Raw genomic sequence first — 21,633 nt, 5'->3', positions numbered from 1 at the left:
ACAGGTTGCGCCAAAGCTCTCCACAATTATTGGACAGTGTCAGAAGAGCTAACATAGCTCCACTTGAACAAAAGTGTAGTGGTTGCCATCCCCATACTGTGTACTGTAAATTTTCAAGGGACATATCTCATAAAAGGGGGCTCCTGGCAGAAAAAAAAAAAACAATTACCATACAAAGGGAACTATCAGGAATCAGGCTATATATACATTTAGCATTTTTCAAAACGGTGTCGGGTCTCGAAAACCAGATTTGTTTTGGAAAGCAATAACTTTCAGAATACCACTAATCATTGTCCAGGCCATAATGGGATATGTAGTTTCACAATGTCAAAACTATATAATTGGAGCTTTCAAAAGTTTGCTATGGGGTCCATCATTTTCTAGTTACATTTTGGCGGTCACATGGGTGACTTCTGGGATCCCAAGCTGTTTGGAAAATGGAGAGCACTGATCCTGTTATCCTAGCCAGCAATACTCTTCACTGGAGAGGTCCATATGCAGCTGGCATCTGAAAGATGCCAGGGAAAGAAGGATTGTTGGATTTGAACATGCCCGATCCTTTTATTCTCTGGAGAGAAGCTGTTGCAGGAGGACTCTGGCGGCAGCTTACTCCACTCACCCTATTAAGAAAAACTGCACACAAATGTACTGGGGGTAGAGAGAGGTAGCCGTCGACTGAACAAGAGTTATGTATGTATACTAATATGTATGGCCCCACCTAGTATCAGACAAATGTTTAAGCATATTATGCAATTGATCAGACTGAACAGAGTAGAGGTTTCAATGATCACATTTGTCAGTGAGACATCTTAACATCTATGGCCATCCCTCCTAAGATCCCTGAAATGTCTTCAATATTGTTAAAAAAAAAAAATGTGGGTGAATTTTTAACTAGCTGTGCCTGCACCAATACACAATGTATGTCTGTATGCATGCACGCTGACAAAAATGGTGATGTCACTGCTAACACTAATGGACGTGGACCAAGGACCATGACTCATCTTGTAAGGAGGCATCTAAACTGCCAGGGGGGGCAAAACACATGGATGTGAGAAGTAGTAGCTTGCTTTGTTTTAAAGGAGACGTGTATGAAGTTGTACTTAGACATGTATACATACGTATAGACGTGGCTTCATTCCTATCATAGAGGAAACAACCATACCACTAGGAGAGCAAAGTTTACAGGAGAGGTTTAGTGTTTTATTATCGCTCATTATAACGTCATTATCAGCAATTTCCTGCAGGTTCTCTTTACATGCGAGAGAGAGAGAGCTAAGTAATAGGAAAATGAAATGTTCTCAAGGCAGCTCTCATCTGTGCTATAGGCCAGGGACAGGTGGCCGATACCAAAATATAGAAGGTGATGATGCCAGAGATATAGCAAGGTCACCTCAGGTAGCCAACGCTGTTTTCAGACAGCTGTTCAAACTCATTCAGGCCCTACATAGCTAACACAAACAGTTTTATGGACTCCTTAATAAATACTTACAATGGATAACCTGGTTTACACCACTGGAAATTTCCTAGAAAATATTCTAATTAAACTTACATTTTTTCAGCTCTTTAAAATTAATCTCCACCACTATGGGGTTTTAATATTGATGGATCCTGCACTCTACAATGATTCATATTTAATATATCTTTATTTGAGGTCAGTAGTTTCTAATATCGAGATCCAAATCCCCATGCGCAGAAGTTTTCCAGGACCAATAAATTGATGACTTATCCACAGATTATCAATATGAGATCAGTGGGGGTCTAAGAACTGAAACCCCCACCATTCAGCTGTTAACAGCAACCGCAGGTTCCTGGAAGTAAACAGTATACGGAGCCAGAACACCACAGCTCTGAAAACACTGCGGGAGATTTATCAAAACTGGCGCAAATGAAAGCTGGGTCAATTGCCCATAACAACAAATCAGATTCCACCTTTCATTTTCCAAAGGAACGCTGAAAAATGAAAGGTGAAATGTAATTGTTTGCTAGAACCTGCAGTTGATTGATGGGCGTGCCGGGAGTCAGACTGATCCCGTAGTAAAGACCTATCCTATGGTAGGCTATCAATATATTAGACCCTTTTAAATGATTAAATTCTACGAACACTAGAGGGAGCTTAAGAGCTTGCTGTATACTGTTTATAAACTGAACCCTGTAATAACAGTATGCAGTGTATAAGCTCCCTCTAGCGGAGTCAGAATTGTATGATTTAGAGGGATTTTCCAGGACTTAAGTATTGCCGACCTATGCAGGGGATTTGGAGCTCGGTATCAGAAAACAAAGCTATAACTTCGATAAAGATATATAATAAGTCCAGAAGGATGGGCCTAAAAACAAATTTATCTCAAAAGGTGGACTTTTTTTATGATTATAGCTGGTAAGTTGTGTTCACAACAATACGTTTCTCAAGGAGAAGTTAATCTTTTTAAGTCACAATCACCTTTATGCTGGCTAGACCGGGGTGCAGAGCCTAAGACGCCTCTCGGTTCTTAATTTTTAACCCCGCAAGGCAACACAGACTTTCCTGATCAAATTACCAAGTCATCATCCCTCGAACATTTACTGACTGGTGGCTGCTGTGCTGTAGCTGTTACAGATCCACTGATATGGATCAAGACCCATCAGTGGTAATATGGAACCACTGTGCCAAGTAACCCAAAGAGCGTTATTCTGGCGCCTCCTTGGTATTCATTCACCCTTGGGATGAGGACTTCGCTGCATGAACAGGAAATAAGATTAAAACACAGGTTTCTGGAACACCACAACAGGTAACAAGAGCAGAACCACCAAACTGAACAGAAGTAAACTGAGACCAAACAAGCAGGGTAACACAGAAAGACCTCAGCAGTAACTCAGGCAGGGTAAGGTCAGACATGACAACAGACATAGATCTGACATACAGCCTGGCAAGGCAAACAGAACAACAGACTACTGCTGTTGTTCAGCCAAGAGGGTGGGATACACAGACAGAACATATAGCTGAGCTTCTTAGCTCAAAGCACCCAGAAAGCAACCTCTACAAGAAACACAGAACACACAGCAAGCAAGGGCCATTAACCCGACACATGGCACTAGATACATGCCACCAGCTCACACTGCATACAATGAAACACATGAACAGAAGTCTTAATAGTAGTAAAGAACTGTTCAGGAAAAAAGCCAAGGGTTGTCAACAGAATACAAGTCAGGATACAGTGAGCAAGAGGACAAGATGGAAATGTATTCAGAGGACTGAAGGAACAGAAGTCGATGCCAAGAGTAAATCCACAACAGCCAGGGTACAAATCGAAGGTACAAAACAGAAAAGTAGACCAGGAACCAGTTGGAGGTCAAGGTCAGGATCAGGAGTCAGGAACAGAGTCAACATAATGCAGGAATGGCCAACCAAAGGATGTAGCTTGATATGCAGGCAAGGTGCAGGACCTGGAGCCCTTAAAGGAAATGTTTCACCTATATTGAAACCAGATAGCTACACATATCCTTTTTTCTAATCTGTTTTAATTTTCTGATTGTAGTTTATTTTTTTGTTTCCTGAACCTGATTATGGAGGCTACCATTTTGCCTGGGTTGTTGTTAACAGCATTCAGAGATATGCTTTACAGCAGCTACTGTATGTCATAGACACAGTAGTCTGGAGTTTTCTAGGCATGTTCTGTGACCTATACAGAGGTCAGGAGGGAATAGATAAGCTGTGATATCACCTACTGTGTGCTGCCCATGCTCATGCTGCAGACCACAAATAGCGGTCTGTAATGCACCGACTGTGTGCCCGCCGTTTGCCGATGCGGACCCATTCACTTTACATACCCGTATAGCTGACACTGTTTACTCATAACCAGATTATCCTTGGCAGACCTGGTCCCACCTACTACTCATGTCTCTCTGTGTCTCTTGGAGAAAAGAGTGATCAGACAGGTTGTATTTTAACCCTATTTCTACTGTGTTGATATGACTATGTGGTTTACTACAATCCTGTTTTTATACATTGCCAGGAATCTGGCTAACACAGGTTTTTACTGTTGTCACAGAGCACAACTGTCGTTATCAGGCTACAGATTAGTGGATTTACACAGATAACATCAAGACAAAAAATACTCCAATCTCAGCTATACTAAAAGAAGCGTGAGATGTTCTACATATGGTACAAGAAGGTCACCACATACATAAATTGACTTCTATTGGGTTATAGCCCTATTAAGTCACAAGCATTTTACTACGCAGTGCATTCCTCAATGGTCTCTAACACTGATTATTTTTTAAATTAATATTATTTATGAAAATAAATTGTTCCACTTTGCAAACCTGAAAATGAATTAAATTGGCTGTCTGAATGGTGGCCATGGGTAGCTTTCTTAAATAGTGGCCCACCATGAGTCTGGGTCGTTCACAGGGTTGCCAACCGTCCGTAGATTCATGGACAGTCCGTAAAAACAGGGTGTTTTCTTCTGCCATATAACAAGTCCGACAGAAAAAAAGCCTGCCTGTAAATTATCTTCAGTATTCATGGCGCATTGACTGTACTGGATCCATGCAAGCGCCGTCTGATGTACAGTAGGCCACAGGCTTCTTCCAGGCCAGCTTGCAGCCTAATATTACAGTAGCTCTGTCCTGGCGCAGGCAGCACGCCATGTCATGATGTCATCACGTCTGCGTTTTCGCGATGACGTCAACGCACGGCACGCTGCCTGCGCCGGGACAGAGTCAAGTCAGGCTGCAGGCTGGCTAGAAGAGGCCTGCAGGCTGTGGCCTACTTCATGGATGGCAGCATGGAGAAGGAATCAGGTAAGTATTTAATTTTTGTTTTCTTTTTGCCGCTGAGCTACAGACCACAGGGGCACTATAGGGGGCTATCTAAACTACTATGGGCACAATGCGACTATCTAAACTGCAGGGGGCCCTATGTGGGCTAACTAAACTACTACGGGCACTATAGGAAGGTATATAAAACAACTGGGGAAACTATAGCGGGCTATCTGAACTACTGGGGACCCTATAGGAAGCTATCTTAACAACTGGGGCAACTATAGTGGGCTACGCTCATTTGAATATCCTACTCCCAGAATATCAGAAGAGCGTTGCCTGGCCTATAAGACTCCTCACACCATTAAAGGTGCTCTCCATAATGAAAATTGTGTACTCCTTAAATCCTAGAAAACCCTAGTAACATTTTAGAAAACAGGGATTCTACACACATTCACTGGATCAACACGTGCCTGTAGAGCACTTAGGTCATGGGTAGACTACTACTTATGTTGCTCAATAAAAAACACTACTCGATAAGGAGGAAGCAACTAATTGAATGGGAAAAGTCATGACATGGTCACTCCTCATAAAAACAAATCAGGTTAGTTTGACAGCTTCTGTTCTTAGTAAAACCATGTTGGCTATAACAGTATATTATTGTCAGATACATAATTCCTGTATGTAGTCCAGTAGAAGGCCCTCAAACATTTTTTCCACTATGGATGTTAAGCTTACTGGTCTAAAATTTCCTGGTGAAGACCTAGCACCCTTATTGAAAATAGGCACCACATTCGCCTTGCGGCAGTTCCTTGGTACAATGCCTATCATTAAAGAATCTGTAAATATTAGGAACAGAGGAAAAGCAATAACTGAACTGAGCTCCTTTAGAACTCTAGAGTGTAGTCCATCTGGACCTGGGGCTTTGTTCACTTTAAAATTTTTTTTGCATATTATGGGCCATATCTACAATCAGCATATTACGTATGTTATTTGAGGTATTTACACCAGTGGCAACACCCTCATGAGATGCCCTCTCTTCTTTTGTATATACAGAGCTAAAAAACACTTTTTAGAGCTCTGACTTATCTTGATCTCCAGTGACCAACACCCCGTTACCATCATTTAGGGGACCTACATGTTCTGACCTTGGTTTTTTTGCATTTATGTATTTGAAGAATGTTTTAGTGTTTTTCTTACTTTCTTTGTCCATCTGTATTTTATTGTGTATTTTCGCTGATTTTATACCACCTTACATAATTTAGTTATTTCTACATTTTAAAGGCTACAGCTGACCCCTCATATTTGCATTTTTTTTAAAGTCATTTATTGCCCCTTTTACACTATTTGTAAGCCATGTGGGGTTTAATTTTATTCACTTTCACTTGTTACCTCTAGGAATGTATTTAACAATATACTTATCCAAAGTAGGTTTAAAGCACTCCAGTTTTGCATTAGTGTCATATGTGACAGTAGTTGCTCTCAGGCTATTTCCTGAAGTGTTTTTGCCCTACGACCCATGTTTGTTTTTTACAGTTTAGTTAGAATATAATTATATTGTGGTCACTGTTACCAAGGTTTTTATGGACAATGACATTTCTCACAAGCTCTGCATTGTTAGAAATTACTAGATCCAGAAGAGCATCGCCTCTAGGGAGATATTCTACAAACTGGCCCATAAAATTATCCTTCAAAAAGCTGAGGAATTTTCTCAGTTTTGCAGCAGAGGTAGAACCAGGTTCCCAATCTATGTTTGAATAGTTATCTCCCATTATCACTACTGTGCCAGCATGCGCCACCTGCTCCATTTGCACGTACAGTTGATCTTCTATCTCTTCAGTAATATTGGGCAGGGGGGGTCTATAGATCACACCAAGAATTATTTTTTTATAATTTGTTTTAACTCTGTAATTCCACCCACAAGGTTTCAACATCCTCACAACCTTCAACCACAACTGTTTTTTTTTCACACTTACTTTCAATGACTCCTAGCATACAAACATACACCACCACCTTAGCCCTATCATTTCTAAAGAGTGCAAAACATTGAAGATGTACAGCCCAATCATGAGAAGAGTACTACCGTATATATCAAACATATCTATACAGCTCCATTCACCTGAGGGTACCAAAAAAGCGTATTCTTGGCTAGTAAAGGTCTGTATACTTCTTTTTTATGAATAGTAGACTATGCTAGTCTATGCACATGCATCCCTCAAAAAAAAAAAACACATTTTTTTTAACGCCTATAGTCAACATATGCCAGTGTTTACTGAAGTACATTTAATGTACTGTACCATCAGTAACATAAAAGAACTTTGACCTTTTGTACGGTAGATTTTTTGACACCATGAACACATCAACAGGAATCATAATTTTCAAACTTAGGGTATGAAAATCATTAGGTCTCCAGCCCGTTCAGAAGTATGGGTTGAAACGCTCTCCTGAAAGCCACAATGCGGCGAGAACAGACTTTGCTCTGCACATTAGTTATCCTCCAGACTGTGTACATGTAGTTTTGATAATATTTGGGACTTACCTGCTTAGTTGTGCTCCAGAGAAGTCAGAATGTATGAAAGTTGAAGCGAATCAAGACTTATAACTCATGAGATCCCCCAGACACACATTGTGGGATCCCTAGACTGTGGGTGGCACTCAGTCTGTTCTGTGCAATGTGTCTGCAGTGCTTCCTTCTCTCTGTATCATTGAGGGGATGTGTCTTGCCTTGAGGAGAGGAAGGCTAACTCCTTCCCCCCTCCCTCCAGAGATAAAAGCTCTTCAAGCTTGTCATCTTGGGAGGCACAAGCCACCTAGTGATAGAGATACAGCCTGCACACTGCCACAAGTCAGGCACTGTCAGTATTTTAATAGAAAACACTGCAGAATGTACTATGCAGAGGACTGGGTGAACCGGGGAACGAGAAATCAAAACCACATTGCAGTTGTCAAATGCGAACTGTTCCTTTCACTAAAGAGACCTCCAGTTCCTCTTATAAGAACTAAAAGAACATGTTTATTTAATACAATCTCCCCTGGAAACATTTTTATTCTTCTATTGCTAAAACCAAAAAGCAGCGGTCAATCAGAATGATCGTCATTAGGGCTCCCACAAGTTTCATCACCCAGCTTCCACAGTCCTGTAGGTGTAGTGCTCCTTTAAAGGGATTCGTTAGGACTTCAACATTGATGATGTATCCTTGGGATGGATTGGTGGAGATCTGACCTCTGTGATTCCCACCAATCAGCACAATGAAAGGGCGGTGGCATGTCTGTATTGTGGGGTCCTAGACATCGGATCCCCACCACTGATGGCCCACTAAGGTTGAAACGGAAGAGGCTAAGGTTGCTTTCACACTAGCGTTATTTGCGGATCCATCCTGGATCTGCAAAAAACGTTTCCGTTACAATAATACAACCGCATGCATCCGTCATAAATGGATCCGGTTGTATTATGTCTTATATAGCCAAGACGGATCCGTCATGAACTCAATTGAAAGTCAATGGGGGACAGATGCATTTTCTATTGTGCCAGAGAAAAAACGGATCCGTCCCCGTTGACTTACATTGTGTGTCAGGATGGATCCGTCTTGCTCCGCACCACATTGCGGAAAGAAAAACGCTGCTTGCAGTGTTTTGGTGTCCGCCTCGAGAGCGGAATGGAGACTGAACGGAGGCAAACTGATGCGTTCTGAGCGGATCATTTTCCGTTCAGAATGCATTAGGGCAAAACTGATCCGTTTTGGACCGCTTGTGAGAGCCCTGAACGCATCTCACAAACGGAAAGCCAAAACGTGTGTGTGAAAGTAGCCTTATACTAGCCTAGGTCTTTACCTGTCTACATAGTAGTATGATGCCTTGATTTTGTTGTATGAAGGATTTTTGTGGGAAAAAGAATTGGGCATGTTCAGTGTCAGCTCTCACTAATTTTGCTCTCAAAGGAGACAAGCTGCCACGAAAGGTGTCTGGGAGTAATTTACTTCCCTCTCTGATCGCATGCATTCTCAGCATGTGTATGGGGGAGGGGAGTCAGGAAGAATAGCTGTCAAGGGTATGAGCACCTTAACAATCTTTATTATTAATCAAAAGCTATATCTTGTCTGTTGACATGACCACGATTTCCTTTCTGACCCCTTCAAAGGCTTATTCCAGCACAGTAAAAATGTTCCACAATAGCCTCCAAACAGTAAAATGAAAGTTCATTTCACCAATCTCACAATTTGGTGAGATTGGTGATTGTGTCCCCACTGTGCTCCACACAGTTTCTCCTCCTGTTTTCAACACAGCGGTAAATGGCTGAGAATGTTGCAGTAACGACCTGCCTTAGGTTTAAACAGTTTGGGGGAAATTTATCAAAGTGGTGTAAAGTAGAACTGGCTTAGTTGCCCATAGCAACCAATCAGATTCCACCTTTTATTCTTCACTTCTCCTCTGAAAAATGAAAGGTAGTATCTGATTGGTTGTTATGGGCAACTAAGCCAGTTCTACTTTACACCACTTTGATAAATCTCCCTCTTTGTCTCATCTTAGACATTGCTGGCATACCAAAACGAAAAACAATGTCCAAGTTAATACCGATGCAGAATCGCCTCCACTTAAAGACCCTCGACCAGATTCATGTTCAAAACAGAAGACCTACAAAATACCATCTTTTAAAAGCACCAGTGGTCTAGTAAGGCGTCTGTCTTTTGTGCATATGTTAGGGCTTGCCCTCTTAGCCTTCTTGTGTTTATCACTATTTTTTAATTTTTAATATGTATTTGTTGTATGATATATTTTATAGTGAAGTCTATTAATAAAATATTTTATATTATTCCTATATCTTGGGTGCTTTTGCCTCCTTTCCATGTATGAGATTTTTTAGGTTTTGTGTATAGTATGTGGAGGTGCCCTAATTGATTGTGCAAAGGCTATTGTATAGGTTTGGCCAAACCAAGCTCCATCTAACCCAGTCGAGGCTAACCCTAAAAACAGATCCCAGGGGAGACTATGTCATTGACAAAGACTTCAAACCAGACTCCTCTCCCGTTTCTGCATCCCTCTTCTCTCCCACGTACTACTGCAGCCAAAGTCCTGCCTAACACTTGGACTAGTGTAAGTGTGTTAGCATATTCGTGCCTTGAAAGATTTGCCTGCTCTTTTGGGAGTCCAGAAGGTTTTCTCATATGTATAGGAGTCTACCAAATGTTCATATGCACTGGTGGTGGCATGTCCTATATAAATAGTTAGGACATAAGGTAAAAAAAAATTTGCTTTTTAGGATCTCTCTGATGTTCCCTCAGAAAAATAAACAGGTATGTGGTTTAATTGGCATAGCTATCAACCACTCCAGATCCAGTGGGACAGCACTGGATTTCAGGCACTGCTCCAGGAGGTCTGCCATGCCCCATTGCAGTGAGGTCTGCTAAGCATCCTAGTTTACCACGGTGCTGCCAAGGCATGTGCCTCTAATAGCTGGTATATGAACAATAGTATTAATACTTCATTATATCATACTGTATACATTTTGTGTACATTGTGGGATTTTTTTGTCAGAAATAAATGTGTGAAATCATGAACTCATTAACTCTGGTCTCTACATGACATCATAGGAATGTTGAGTTGGTGGAATCCATAGCCAAACCATCCCTGACTGTGTCTGGGCAGGGATTTGGTGTGGCTGCATATCTGACCCTAAAGATTGGGAATGGACAGGATAAGGACAGTGCAAAATGGAAACTATATTAACCCATTCACGCCATCGAGTTTACATGTAGAAGTGATGCCAGTTCTTTAACCCCTTCATGCCTTAAATGTACAGCAGGCTAAACATTAATGCACTGTGCTGTACATTTACATCAGAGCTGCCGCCATCAGGAACCCTCTGCAATGGCTAAGATTGGTAGTAGTGCCGATTCTTGATGTTAACCCTCAGATGCTGCTGTGCTAGATCTCTCACCCATCGCGCCCCTGAGATACGATCGCAAGGTCCCAACAGTTGCTTCAAAGGCCTTGGGCCTGTCATGTACTGAAGCTTCCCAGGCCCCTCCAGAGGCAGAGTCTGATCAGGCTAAATGTCAGACCAAAAGTGACAGAACAATACACTGTAAAAAGTGACTATTGCAGTGTATTGTGCCAGCGATCAGATTGTTGTAAGCGGGACTGAAAAAATTTAAGTAAAAAAGGTAAACCACAAAAAATAAACTTTTTAGGTAAAAATAGCCTTTTTCCCATATCCACTCGGATATTGTTCCAATAAAAACTACAGAATGTCCCACTAAAAACAGGCCTTTATGCAACTACATTGATAAAAAAAATACAAATGTATGGATGTTAATAAAAAGGTGTTTTTATGACGCAAAAGTAGTAAAACATGAAAAAACTATATAAATGTGGTATCACTTTTTTTAATCTTCCCTTTTAGTTACTAATGACAATCAAATGTACCCAAAGCAACCAGCTTGCAGTATCCAACCCTTCATTGCCATGCAGGCTTATGTTTTTGATTCTTTGGTATTGGAGTATTGAATTGCTCTACTGTTCTTTCTGTTTGTTTGTTTGTTTTTTTAAGTTCTTTATATTGTTCTCTTTAATAACCTTTTGAAACATAAATCTAGTATCGCCATAATCGGCTCAATCTGCAGAATAAAGTTATTATATCATATATACCACATGGGAACCCCATAAAAATAAAAATAAAACACTGACAGAATTACAATGTTTGCCCACTACCTTCCATAAATTAAATAAAAATCTATAAAAAAGCCAAAAGTATCCCAAAATGCTACCAGTAAAAACTACAGCTTGTCCAGCAAAAAACGTTCCCTCACAGACCTCAGTCAACAACAAAAAATGTATGGCTCTTAAAAACTATTTCAGCAAATTCCATGTTATGAAGTTCAGATGCAGCTACCTGTGTAACAAATTATGTAATGCTTTACCTCAGAATGAAAAATTTGGGGCTAAAGCAACGTACTATTGGAAAAAATAAAATTTTTCCTTTTCAAAAACCAATGTTAGTAAATTCTGAAACCCTACAACCCTAGCTGAATTCCTTTCTGAATTTAGTTTCAAAAAGGGGGTTATTTCTTGGGGTTTCTACTGTACTAACACCTAAACACATTTTTGTAAAATCTGGGTTTCAAAAGCTAAATGGCACTCCTTCCATTCTGAGACCTGCTGCGTGCCCAAACAGCAGTTTACAACCACATATGGGGTATTGTTGTACTTGGGAGAAATGGCATAATAACTTTTGGGGTGGGTCTGGATCTCCTAGGCTTCCGTAGAAAGCTGGTCCTAAAGCCTCTGCAAGGCATAGGGCTGCCTTGTCACCCACCAGGTCACCGTCATCGCAGTGTGGATCCCTTACCCGCCGCAAACACCATCTATGCCACGGTCAGCACTGACCGCAGCATAGAAGGGGCTAATCTGCCGGCATCGGCTTTTGCAGCGATGCTTGCAGATACAGCAGGGGCCCGGCTATCAGTGACTGCGGGCTCCCGCTCTGATCGGGAGCCAATCACCATAACGTAATAGTACGTTAAATTAAGGCAAGTCACCTGCGCTATAATGTACTATTACATCATGTGTCATGAAGGGGGTATGACAAAGTGCACAGAAGTCCATGTTAGGCTTTTTTCACATCTGCAGCAGAGGGATGAATATATTGCATCATGCTGCACTTCTTTTGTCTGGTAAGATGCTGGACAATGCACATCCAACAGATCCTGTAGTGATCCCATAGTCGATAGGGTGTATTGGGTGGCATTTGTTTCTGACATTTGATGGAAACGCCACTTCAGTTATTTTCATTGGTTTGCCCCTATAAAAGAATGGAACAAAGGAAATAGAGATACCAATGTGAACTTAGCCCTACCCATCCACTGTGGTCATGTACAATTACACAGGGAGAGGAGGAACTAGAAATATCTCAATTTGTATAGCAGCTAGTGATATGAGCCAGGTCTTGGTTTAATGCTAAGAATATAAAAAGTAATACATCCCCCATCTCACTCCCAACCCGATTTCTAAAAGTTATAGTTCAGACTGTATTGGGGTTAGCACCCTTCAGAACAAGATCTCATAGCTCTAACTGCTTTTCAGCCTGAGACAGATTTGTTAGTAGCAAGGGGCTATATCATATATTCTTGGCTACTGAAAAGAAAATTACTGGCAAATAATTAAGCTAGTACAAATAAAATATTGGCTGGGGAGTTTGATGGGAGGCTGATGTAGGCTGGGGAGTTTGATGGGAGGCTGAGGGTGGTGGGGGGGGGCAGATCTGAGGCTGAGAAAGGGACAAAGGCAGGGACAGTTGCGAAGGAAGAGGCAGGGATAGTGGCAGGGAGACTGAAAACTGGGTGAACCCCTCTCTGGACTGCTCTGGGATGAGCTTGGCTGCCATTAATGCCAAATTAAGTAATAAAGGCTAAACTAAATATATAACATTCTAAACTTAAATATTAGACAGCAATCACATTTTTAAGCCGATGTTACAAATATACAAATGGCCCTCGGCAGCAAAAAGGTTCCCCACGCCTGGTCTATGGGATCTGGTAGGCATGTATCACTATCCAGCCACATCTGATCTAGAGAACTCTGCTAGGCTGTTCTTTGCCAGAACAGCCTGTGGGATTGGTCTGCCGAATGTCAGAAAGAAGTCTTAAAGGCTATGTACACCTTTGGAGTCAATTTTTTTATGATTGCATTTAACTTATTTTTGGCTAAAAATCATATTTTCAATTGGCCTTTATTAAAAATATTGAGCTGTTCAGTCACAAAGGGTTAACTGTTTTTCTAACTGTGTGACTGGTACTTTCACTTTCACTTTCTGCTGGTCATCTAATTACCCTTATCTCTAAACTACCAAGAGGTCATAAACGCTTATTTAAGCCAAATTTGTATCAGTAAGATAAGGATTGAGATTTAATGAGTGTTTATAATGTCAGAGAGCAGATGACAAAAGAAAAAAAATCCACAGGCAGCTAGTAGAGAAACAGAAAAAAGGATTCCATATTGTTAATAAAGACCAGTTGAAAAGATTTTTAGCAATAATTTCCCAAAAATTACCCCAAAGGTGTACATAGCCTTTAACATTTTTTCAATTGGTCTTTTTTTAAGTGTACCTAAACATTTAAGTTCATTTTTCTAAATTTTTGAATATACTTTTTTTTTCTGAGATTTTAACTCTGATGACCTATTGCAGTAGTGCCGCAGCCTTCTCTCAGCTTTCCCTAGGCCAATAACAACACATTTATCGGTCACATGGCCTAGGCGCAGCTCATTCCTATAGAAGTGTATGGGGCTGAGATCGATACCAAGAACAGACTCTATACAATGTACAGCTCTGTACTTGGTAAGCTGCCGTGGTGCTCACAGGAGTGCCCATGACCCCCACCGATCAGATACTGATGAACAGGGGTGTAACTACCACAGCGGCAGACCATGCGACTGCTATGGGGCCCAGGGTAAGAGGGGGCCCAGTCTTAGTTGGGATTTTCTCCTCTTCTACTGGAGGTGAAAACTTGGTCAGGACTCTACCCTCTAAAGCAGGGATAGCCAACCTTTTTTGGTCTGAGGGCCACATTGTCACATCGCTCTATTTCAATGGGCCGCAAATAAAAAAAAAAATGTTGATTTGCGCTTGTGACAGACTGAACTGTCACTAGGGCTTCTGGAGAGGCCTGATGGCTAGCCTCCTTCCTATGGACCCAGAACTATGGCGACCCCTCCTTCCCTGTCTCATTATTCTACAAAGGGAAAAATTGGTAGTTTCTGCCTGTGAGTGATTACATTATGCCATTGTGTTGATTAATTGTATCACATGTGTGTGTTTTCTGTCTGTAACTACATGTGATTGGTTTATGTAAAAACTGTCTCAGTCTTCCACAAGGTCCCCATGGGAGTGTCCTTTGCTGGAAGACCTGCATAAAAGGCTGGCATGTAGCCCCATTAAAGTGTCCTGTTTTACCCTTCATGAAGTCTAGGCTCATGTTTGGGGGATTGGAGAACTACACTCTGGGGATTGCTATAATCATTATACTCTCCAGAGTATAATCCCTAACTCTTGTAAGAGCTGTTCTTGTTCCTGCATCGCCCTCTGAAAGAGGAACCTGGAAACCTTGTCATAAGTCCAAGGTGGGTAGAAAACGGCGAGATCCCAACCAAGCTACGGCGATTCGTGGGGTTGGCAGTGCTTACGGTGTTGACTTCTTGGAGCCCTCGGGAAGCACTAGGAGCATCCATCAAAGGAGATACCCATTCGAGGTGCCAGGAGATCCGTTACAGTGGTGGCAGCAGTGGAATGGCGTCCTAGTGCGAGGAGAAGCAGTTCGGAGACACCGTTTGTGGATTTATAATTAGGGCAACACTAGTACTCGTACAGCACCCCTGGCGACAGCAGCATGGAATCAGCACTAGGAGCATCCATCAATGGAGGTACCCAGTTGGGGTGCCAGGAGATCCGTTACAGCGCTCGTCTGCATCAACCTATTACACAGGCCAATGTAAAGTGACTGGGGAAGAATGATTGCTATCACGGTCATTCCTCCTTCATTTACTTATATTGATTATCATTAGCAGATCCCTGATTACACAGAGCCATGTGTGGCATGATCATACAGGCCAGTTATCATGAATGAGCATCCCTATGATGACTTGTTCCCAGTAATTGACATGAATATCTCATAGAGCTTAATTTCCCAGTAAAAATGAATTTTTAACAAGTTCTTGCAGCATGGCCCCTGAAACCGAAGAGTTATACTTACCTGCTGTTTTTACTTAGCAGTGCATGGCCATGGTCACATGCACCTCTCCAGCCAATCACTGGCTTTAGCGGTGATGTGGCCACAAGCAACGTGTCACTGCTGAAGCCAGTCTTTGACTAGAGCGGTGTATGTGACCATTGCCATGCAGTGACAGGTGTAAAAGTGCAGGAATCGGAAGATGGAGGCAGAGGGGGCCAGGGCGGCATGAAGCAGGTAAGTATGAATCTTCTGTTTCAGGGGCCATGCTGCAGGAACTTGTTAAAAGTTATTTTTACAGGAAAAGTGGCAACATTTCCTTCCTGCCTCCTATTCATAAATCTGTCATTTCCTTCACTGCAGAGGCCGTGCTCCCTGGTTATTACCACCTCCTGCCAGTTACAGGTGCAATGCAATAACCAATAAGCATTTTCCCTTACACGTGGGGAAAGCACTTATTGGTTAGCACTTCAATCATCAGGCCTGAAGAGACACTGTTTTTCGTGATTTAGCACACGTGGTGGTTCGAATGGTTGTAACTTTTTTATGTGTTGGGACTACCTAAATAATTTTTGCAACAATTTTTCACATGACACATAGGGCCTTATAATTTTATTTTTTTTGGGTTTTATTTGGGGAAACTCTTTTCAAACTATAGCTCCTTATTCTTTAAATATGCAAACTGACACCAAAATAAATTATTATAATTAGTTACCTATTTTGTGTCGGTCTTTGTTTTAAATATATAATATGTATAGTTTCACGTGAATGGGGCGATAATGGCAACAGTTTTGGTTGGTGTTTTATTTTATGTAATCTTTTTTATTATTTTTTAACTAAATTTTTAATATATTTCTGCTACAAATAATATCCCCCAAGTGGTCATAAAAAGACCTTTGGGGGACACTTACACTTTTTGTAAATTTTTCTCTCTTTTCTTTTTATTTATTACTTTTGTTTGTATTTTAATAATATTTTATTGTATTCTTTTTTAAAAATTGGTTTATTACTTATTATTTAAATATATTTTTGCCACATATCTCCCCCAAGAGGTCATAAAAAGACTGTTGGGGGACAATGAACACTCTACTATTTTGTACTTTTTAATTTGTTTATTTTATTTGTATTTTATTTATTTTTTATTTGTTTTATTTTTAATTTTCAATTTTTTTTATATATATATTTTTGCTACATAATGTGTCCCCCAAGGGATCATAAAAAGACTGTTAGGGGGCAGTGAACACTCTTATTTTGCAATTTTCTTATTTTATTTGTATTTTTGTATTTTTTATAATTTTCTATTTTTTGCCACATCATATTTCATTTCTTTTTTTCTTTTATTTGTGATTTATTATATTTTTTGTTTACATTTTTTTTTAAATAGTTTTTTAACTTATTTTTTTTATATATTTTTCCACATCATTTGCCCCACCTATCTAATAGGTGACCTTGATTAAGGTGGTACATATAGGTGTGTGTGCTCCTCCTCCCACCTAATAGGCGACCTTGATAAGGTGGTACATATAGGTGTGTGTGCTCCTCCTCCCACCTATCTAATAGGAGACCTTGATTAAGGTGGTACATATAGGTGTGTGTGCTCCTCCTCCCACCTATCTAATAGGCGACCTTGATAAGGTGGTACATATAGTAGTGTGTGCTCCTCCTCCCAATAGGCGACCTTGATAAGGTGGTACATATAGTTGTGTGTGCTCCTCCCACCTATCTAATAGGAGACCTTGATTAAGGTGGTACATATAGTAGTGTGTGCTCCTCCTCCCACCTATCTAATACGAGACCTTGATTAAGGTGGTACATATAGTAGTGTGTGCTCCTCCTCCCACCTATCTAATAGGCGACATTGATTAAGGTGGTACTTATAGTAGTGTGTGCTCCTTCTTCCACCTATCTAATAGGCGACCTTGATAAGGTGGTACATATAGTTGTGTGTGCTCCTCCTCCCACCTATCTAATAGGCGACCTTGATTAAGGTGGTACATATAGTAGTGAGTGCTCCTCCTCCCACCTATCTAATAGGAGACCTTGATTAAGGTGGTACATATAGGTGTTGTCACGGCTGAGGATGGGGAAAACCCTCAGCCGTGCGATGCCAGAAGATGTTAGGCTGCTCGGCCAGGACGGCAGGATTAGGGAGCAGGTCACCTCCTAAAGCGTCCCTAACCTGACCCTAACTCCTAGCTGCATGGGCCGACCTTGAAGGTAGGAGGGCTTATACTCAGGAACCTTGGATCCCTAACTCACCCTCCGACCGGTCCCTGAACTAGGAGTCAAGGTAAGACAGCCTGTTCCTTCTGGACACGGAGGAACAGGGGTCTCACTGGCCAAGCTACAAGGAATGGGGAAACACATACAACATACAGATATGACAGGGGAACAACTAGTTCCACACGTACCTGTCACAGCCACGCTGACTGGAACCCATGCATGCACTACTAATGTCCACAGAACAACTAGAGGACACAGCACACATAACACACAGGTAACCAGGACATTCGTAGTTGCAAATAAACAGAGACAAAGTAAAACATAAACTGAACATCAAGACATAAACTTCACAGATAAACCTATGACCACAAGGGTGGCCCCCACTGGCAGATGATATACACAGGAGGCTGCTCCAGCTAAGCATGGCTGAAGCAACCCACTGACACATGCCAAACACTGAGGCTTTATAGGCCACACCCACACAGACACACCCAGTGTCTCACACACACATAAAGGGAGTTAACACCAGGGAAGGGAATACACCACTTAAAAGGAAAGTGTCCAAACCAAGATCACACTGTGGCTGTGGCCGCAGGCAACAACATGGGTGGCAACCATGTCCCGGGAGTCAGCCCGAAGGCCGGGACACTGCCACCACATGTACACATCCAACCAAACGTTGCCACGGGAAGCCACAGTGAAGGGAAGAGTCCTAGTGCACACACAACACAAAACGCAGTGCACACCAGACAAACAAACACAACACCCAACAAGAAGGTTGTTAGGTGCAACCGCATGCCCTTCCAACACCAGGGAAGGGAAAACACCACTTAAAAGGGAAGTGTCCAAACCAAGATCACACTGTGGCTGTTGCTGCAGGCAACAACATGGGTGGCAACCATGTCCTGGGAGTCAGCCCAAAGGCCGGGACACTGCCACCACATGTACACATCCAACCAAACGTTGCCACGGGCAGCCACAGTGAAGGGAAGAGTCCTAGTGCACACACAACACAAAACACAGTGCACACCAGACAAACAAACACAACACCCAACAAGAAGGTTGTTAGGTGCAACCGCATGCCATGCAGCAAGCTGCCTAGCACAGCTCAGGCTGCTCTGCTGAAACCAAACAACATACAACTAGTTGCCCGCGGCAACCACATGTGAGGCCACACACCAGCGGCCCTCACCTGTGATTGAACACCAAAACCAAACCGCAGGCAACCGCATGCGGTTGAGGAGTCACGAGCATAACCGTGGCCGTGACAGGTGTGTGTGCTCCTCCTCCCACCTAATAGGCGGCCTTGATAAGGTGGTACATATAGTTGTGTGTGCTCCTCCTCGCACCTATCTAATAGGAGACCTTGATTAAGGTGGTACATATAGTAGAGTGTGCTCCTCCTCCCACCTATCTAATAGGTGACATTGATTAAGGTGGTACATATAGTAGTGTGTGCTCCTCCTTCCACCTATCTAATAGGCGACCTTGATAAGGTGGTACATATAGTTGCGTGTGCTCCTCCTCCCACCTATCTAATAGGCGACCTTGATTAAGGTGGTACATATAGTAGTGTGTGCTCCTCCTCCCACCTATCTAATAGGAGACCTTGATTAAGGTGGTACATATAGGTGTGTGTGTTCCTCCTCCCACCTATCTAAGAGGCGACCTTGATTAAGGTGGTACATATAGGTGTGTGTGCTCCTCCTCCCTCCTATCTAATAGGAGACCTTGATTAAGGTGGTACATATAGGTGTGTGTGCTCCTCCTCCCATCTATCTAATAGGAGACCTTGATTAAGGTGGTACATATAGGTGTGTGTGCTCCTCCTCCCACCTATCTAATAGGAGACCTTGATTAAGGTGGTACATATAGTAGTGTGTGCTCCTCCCACCTATCTAATAGGAGACCTTGATTAAGGTGGTACATATAGTAGTGTGTAGGGATGAGCGAACTCGAACTGTATAGTTCGGGTTCGTACCGAATTTTGGGGTGTCCGTGACACGGACCCGAACCCGGACATTTTCGTAAAAGTCCGGGTTCGGGTTCGGTGTTCGTCGCTTTCTTCGCGCTTTTGTGACGCTTTCTTGGCGCTTTTTGAAAGGCTGCAAAGCAGCCAATCAACAAGCGTCATACTACTTGCCCCAAGAGGCCATCACAGCCATGCCTACTATTGGCATGGCTGTGATTGGCCAGAGCACCATGTGACCCAGCCTCTATTTAAGCTGGAGTCACATAGCGCCGCCCGTCACTCTGCTCTGATTAGCGTAGGGAGAGGTTGCGGCTGCGACAGTAGGGCGAGATTAGGCAGATTAACTCCTCCAAAGGACTTGATTAACTGATCGATCTGCAGCTGTGGATCATTGAGCTGCTGATCCTCAATTGCTCACTGTTTTTAGGCTGCACAGACCGTTTGTCAGTCTCATTTTTCTGGGGTGATCGGCGGCCATTTTGTGTCTTGTGGTGCGCCAGCACAAGCTGCGACCAAGTGCATTTAACCCTCAATGGTGTGGTTGTTTTTTGGCTAAAGCCTACATCAGGGTGAAGCTGTCACACCAAGTGCATTTAACCAGCAATAGTCTGTTCATTTTTTGGCCATATACAAAATCAGGGGCAAGCTGCGCCTGTCACCAAGTGCATTTAACCCTCAATGGTGTGGTTGTTTTTTGGCTAAAGCCTACATCAGGGTGAAGCTGTCACACCAAGTGCATTTAACCAGCAATAGTCTGTTCATTTTTTGGCCATATACAAAATCAGGGGCAAGCTGCGCCTGTCACCAAGTGCATTTAACCCTCAATGGTGTGGTTGTTTTTTGGCTAAAGCCTACATCAGGGTGAAGCTGTCACACCAAGTGCATTTAACCAGCAATAGTCTGTTCATTTTTTGGCCATATACAAAATCAGGGGCAAGCTGCGCCTGTCACCAAGTGCATTTAACCCTCAATGGTGTGGTTGTTTTTTGGCTAAAGCCTACATCAGGGTGAAGCTGTCACACCAAGTGCATTTAACCAGCAATAGTCTGTTCATTTTTTGGCCATATCCCAGTCTAATTCTGTCACTAAATCCATACCGGTCACCCAGCGCCTAAATACTAGGCCTCAAATTTATATCCAGCTAAATCTGTCCCTAGTGCTGTAGCTGGGCGAGTTATTTAGTGTCCGTTCAAGCACATTTCTTGTTCTGGGTTGAAATACAATTCCCAATTTAGCAATTTCATAATTTAGTGGTTCCTGCTATATCAGAGCTATTTGAAATCTATCCCAAAAAGGGTATATAATATTGAAGGTGCACATTGGGTCATTCAGAATAACTTCACACACACCCGCTACTGTGTATTTCCAAGTCTAATTCTGTCACTAAACCCATACCTGTCACCCAGCGCCTAAATACTAGGCCTCAAATTTAAATCCCTCTAAATCTCTCGTTACCCACCGCTGTACTGTTGTTGCTGGGCAAGATATTTAGTGTCCGTCAAAGCACATTTTTTGTTCTGGGTTGAAGTACAATTCCCAATTTAGCAATTTCATAATTTAGTGGTTTCTGCTATATCAGAGCTATTTGAAATCTATCCCTAAAAGGGTATATAATATTGAAGGTGCACATAGGGTCATTCAGAATAACTTCACACACACGCTTCTGTGCATTTCCAAGTCTAATTCTGTCACTAAATCCATACCGGTGACCCAGCGCCTAAATACTAGGCCTCAAATTTAAATCCCTCTAAATCTCTCGTTACCCACCACTGTACTGTTGTTGCTGGGCAAGATATTTAGTGTCCGTCAAAGCACATTTTTTGTTCTGGGTTGAAGTACAATTCCCAATTTAGCAATTTCATAATTTAGTGGTTTCTGCTATATCAGAGCTATTTGAAATCTATCCCTAAAAGGGTATATAATATTGAAGGTGCACATAGGGTCATTCAGAATAACTTCACACACACGCTTCTGTGCATTTCC

The 21,633-nt window shown here is 42.1% G+C and overlaps 1 protein-coding gene across 1 annotated transcript in view; it reads right to left on the bottom strand.

Moving 5' to 3' along the window:
* Positions 1 to 7,424, bottom strand: part of SMIM3 (small integral membrane protein 3) — a 29,487-nt gene extending 22,063 nt beyond the window's left edge. The window contains exon 1 of the mRNA XM_044277874.1: positions 7,277 to 7,424. The gene's annotated coding sequence lies outside the window, so the exon portion shown is untranslated. The remainder of the gene's footprint in view (positions 1 to 7,276) is intronic.
* Between the last annotated feature and the right edge of the window lie 14,209 nt (positions 7,425 to 21,633).

Source organism: Bufo gargarizans, chromosome 2 (assembly GCF_014858855.1).
Source record: "Bufo gargarizans isolate SCDJY-AF-19 chromosome 2, ASM1485885v1, whole genome shotgun sequence".
NCBI classification, from domain to species: Eukaryota; Metazoa; Chordata; class Amphibia; order Anura; family Bufonidae; genus Bufo; species Bufo gargarizans.
The sequence above is the reverse complement of the archived record's forward strand: the minus strand, read 5'-3'. Positions and strand labels throughout refer to the sequence as shown.